The sequence below is a fragment of the Elephantulus edwardii genome, unplaced genomic scaffold (assembly GCF_000299155.1).
Source record: "Elephantulus edwardii isolate Elephantulus edwardi_28Jun2011 unplaced genomic scaffold, EleEdw1.0 scaffold00008, whole genome shotgun sequence".
NCBI classification, from domain to species: domain Eukaryota; kingdom Metazoa; phylum Chordata; class Mammalia; order Macroscelidea; family Macroscelididae; genus Elephantulus; species Elephantulus edwardii.
In genome coordinates, this window is record NW_006399758.1 from 7,132,203 (window position 1) to 7,137,003 (window position 4,801).

Sequence of the window (4,801 nt, forward strand, 5' to 3'; positions counted from 1 at the left end):
TTAAAATGTGTATTTTTATGTTCCTGAAGATTTTCATCTTTAACAAGATTAATGTTAGTTTAATAGTAAATTTATAACATAGTCCTCTGAAAAAATATTGGGAAAAATAGGCTGACAGTTTAGAAACTACTCATTTTGGGTGGCAGATTAAATAAAATCTAGATTAGCTACTTTTGTGGTTCATCTCAGGGCTATTTTAGCACATTTGCACAGTAGGAACATTTTTAGAAAAATCTAGATATTATAAATTAACTCATATAGCATCTGTAAAACCCTAAAGCATTAGCCATGTTGATACAACTGATAAGCAAAACTAATGTGGAAAATATTTGAGGCCCAGTTGATGACTTCTCAATATTCTGTATTTTCCAGTACATCAAGAGCATTCCTTAGACTTCTATTTAGGCTTTTATCATTACAGCTATGTGTAATTTAAAGCTGAAAAAATATTTAGTTGTTTCATACATGAGCTTTACTTTTAAATTAACAATGAAATAGCTATTTAATGATGGGAAAGTGTTTACATTTTTGAAAAAAACATTACACTTGATATTTTCCAGATAAAGCACTTGCTTTTTCTATTGTACCAGAATATTTTAATCAAATTCTATAATTCCTGTTTACTTTCAAAATTAGTACATAAAAATATGTGCTGTATGTTATAGTTTTTTTCTAAAAATACTCTCATTTATTGAGAAAGATATAATCTCCATTTTAATATTTAATATAATTTCTAATATATGATGTAATTTTTATATGGAATATTTTGTCTTAATTTTATATTAAACTCAAAAATTAACTCACAAGATGTTAAAAATATGAATATTTATTTAGCTAGTTGAATTTCAACATTAATCATTCAATAATATCTTTGTTAAAGGATACATTAAGGGTGTTTTTCTTTATAAGAAAATTATTCTAATCAGATGAGCTGATATTTATGACTATACATATTATCCATGATAAAATTTAGAGTCATTGTGAATGTTCTTCAAGAACATGTTTGATTTTTTTGGCATTAAGAAGCTACTTTTAATTATTATAATTTTGTTTAAAAATCAGTTGCTGATTTTTGTGGGTTTTTTAAAAATTTAAGACTTGTTTACAAAAGCATATGATTCAATGTAGTTTAATAACAGATAAAGCAAGCTGAAAAGAAAAAAATATGTTTTGGCTTATCTGTCAGTTCTAGAAGAAGAATTACAGCATCAATTTCTACTTCATTTGCAAGTAGGTACTGCTGAACACTTTTTTATGACTCTGACCAAATGATTAGTTAATTTATGAGTAAAGAACATTCTAAATATCATTTAAGTTTTATTCCTGGTGATATCATTAACTAACAATTAAGATTTAGGCAAATAAATTACCCTTGTTTTATGGTGATACTTTGATATTTTTGTAAAATTCAATGTCTCTGAAGAGCATTAAAATAGAGTATGAAAAGAGCAGGGATTTTATGAGGTGGCAAGATAAATAATTGTCTACATGTCTGTTACTTTACTGTGATTGTATCAGAAGGGTCTTTTAAAAGGTTGTGTACTTATTGTGTTACTGAATGCACAATAATTTATTGACTTTTAATATTGTTCAAATGGAAATAAACATATTTCACATAACTATGCTTTGTTGACTTTTCAGTGTTTGAAATTTTTATTAGAAATTCCTTCTTAAAAACTGGGGTTTTTTTAAAGGACAATTTTTTCTTTTCTTCTTCTTTTTTTTTTTTTTTTTACAAATTTAAAATGACCACATCTAGTCAAGTCCACAGTAGATAGACCTTGACAGAATGGAGAACAGATCCTCAAACTCCTTAAAACTCCAACTAAAACCAAGACCTTCTGGCTGAACCTGGAGGATTCCCTTAGACTATTTTGAATCACTCTTCTAACCTGCAACAGAAACTCACTCCTGAGGTTACCTTGTTAGCTAAATAATAGATTGATTCATAAAAGAAGTGAATATTACCTATAAGTACTGCAATCCTTTAAAATAATTACCTGTGTGAGAACAAATGGTCAAGCAAACCCTCAGCCCCCAAAATAAAGTAACTCTTTTTTGGCAAGTCAGACTCCAAGGCTGTACATTTTTATGGGAGGAGATGGATCTGCTGGTTAATTTGAACTGCTGACCGGCATTAACACTGTAAATCATTACGGCTCAAAATTATCAACAATCACTTTAAAATCAAACTAAAGGAAATGGAACAAGCAGAATAAAAATAATGCGTTGTGAAGAATGTAACAAAATTTGTGTATAAATTTTCCAAGGGGAACCAAATCTGCTGTGGAAATCAAGAACACACGGTACAATACTACTTCTGTTTTGTCTTGTGGGTTTTTTCTTTTCCTTTTTTAAATTGGTTTGCTAACAAAGTTAGCATTGTGGTTCACACTACTCTTCATTCACATTGTGTTCCATACACTCATTCTCATGCATTATGTTTTATAAAATCAGTCACCATTGTACCTTGCCCATCATTACCCTGTCTTTTTTTCTGGATTCTTCACACTTACTTCCCCCCTCAAACTGTACAGCCCTGTGTTTCACCCCTTCCTATCTTCACTCCTCTGCCCCCTCCCCTCTTGGCTTCCTATACATGTTTTACTAGTTATTTTTACAATTTTACTACTATTTTTACAATAATGGTCTTATGCAGTATTTTGTCCTTGTGAGACTGACTGCATTAGTTCACTCAGCATAATACTCTTCTGTCTCTCCCAAGTTACATAGTATTTTTTTTAAAAAAATGTCACAACCAATTACTTTTTAAAAATATGACAGATCTATGCCTGTTATATACTTGCCATTTTTTTTTTTCGTTTATAAAGCTGTAATTACACTGATTTTCCCTACTACTGAGTTCAGCATCATTTTCTCCCAATATCATTTGTGGTTTAGAAAGGGAGAGAAGCTAGTTACATAACACTAAACAATACATAATTAAGAAGTGAAAACATCTAATGGAAAAAGAGCCATAGCGCACCCCTAAGCTAGGTATTAGATTTTGACACAGTCTGCTAGTACTCTGGTATTCTTGAGTGATGCAAACAGTTAATGTGTCTGGCTCATACTCAAGAGATTCCAGGACACCCAGAAGTACCTTGCTACCTGTGAAGCTGGTTGTGCAAATTCACCAGCTCCTCTTCAGGAGAAAGGTGTGGCAGCCTGCTTTTACAAAGATTTACTATCTTGGAAACATTACAGAGCTGTTCTACTTTGTCTTATAGACTCACTATGAGTCAAAATCACCTCAGTGGCAGTGGGTTGGATTTTTGCTTGTTTGTTTTAGATAGGAATGAGTACTGAAGAAAGGGAGAATAAGCCAAGAAATCACCCAAAGAGGTAGAGATAAGAAGGAACTGAGCATATCTGAAATAAAAAGGATGCAAGCGCATGGGCCATTTACTGAGAAACATGAATGCCGACCAAATCATGGGAGGTCCTGGACGTTAGCTGAAGGAAGCTGCATGTTGTTGTTATGTGCCATCGAGTCGCTTGCAACTCATAGCGACCCTATGTACAACAGCCCTAAACTCTGCTCTGTCCTGTGCCAGTCGCACTGCCTCTGACACTCCCAACCCGATTATCCCAGTCACTGAATCAATCCACCTCATAGAGGGCCTTTCCCTCCTGCGCTGTCCCTCCACCCTCCCAGGCATGATGTCCCTCTCCAAGGACCGGTCTCTCCTTACAACATGTCCAAAGTATGTTAGACGGAGCCTCAGAATCCTTGCCTCCAAGGAGCCACCCGGTTTAACCCTTTCCAGGACGAATCTGTTTGTTTTCCTAGCAGTCCATGGTATTCTCAATACTCTTCAGCACCACAGCTCAAAGGCATCAATTCTCCTTTTTTTTTTTTTTTTCTTCTCTCAATTCTCCTTCTATCCTCCTGCATAGGTTGCGTATTTTGTGCTGGGCACTGCATTCGATTTACATATGTTGCTTCATTTCAGTTTTGCATTAGCTTACTTTTACAGGAGAAGGGAAACTAAACTCCAAATGTTTCCACTCTTTGTTCAGAATGAAAGAGCTACTAAATGACTAAATCAGAGATTGCGAGGACGGTGCAGGACAGGGCAAGGTTCATGTCCGTTATGCATAGAATCGCTGTGAGTCGTAGTTGAGGAGACAACCCCTCGCAGTAACAACAACAAAACCCCGGATCAGATTGATCCTGACTGGTCTGACTGTAAAATCTACACACTTCACGATGCCTTGATGCTCCCTTGAGACCTAATTCCACAGGCCCATGGATCAGCAGCCACTGGATTCTACCAATGTATCTCAAAAGGTCTAACGGACTCACTTTTGCAGCAGCCTCCTCACTGGACTGCTGGTTTCCCGTTCAGCTGCCCTTTAACACGGCCCTTCTGCTACTGCCTGAGCTGTCTTTCTGCCAGAAGCCAGTCCTTGATCTTTGACAGCTGCTGTGCATACAGGGTAAATTAACAATTGGCACCAAGTCCTTCACACTCAGGCCCAACCTGCTTTTCTCTCCTCACACTGCAGGGCTCCTGACCCCACCCACACCCTAGGCATACCAGCCTTATCATCACTTTGAACAATTTCACCTTTTCCTCACAAGGTCTATCAGAAGGGGAGAAGGGGAGCATTTGGGGCTCCAAATCTTTGCTCTTATTGTTGGACCCACCAGACGAGCTTTCTCTTTCTGCATATTTCCAAAGCCCTGTTGAAAATCTTCATATTAGAAAGCCTTCTCTAGCTTTCTTCACTGTATTACTTGCTCCTACTTGCCTATTCCTCTGTGTGTTGGCGAATACAACCCTTACGATCCTGG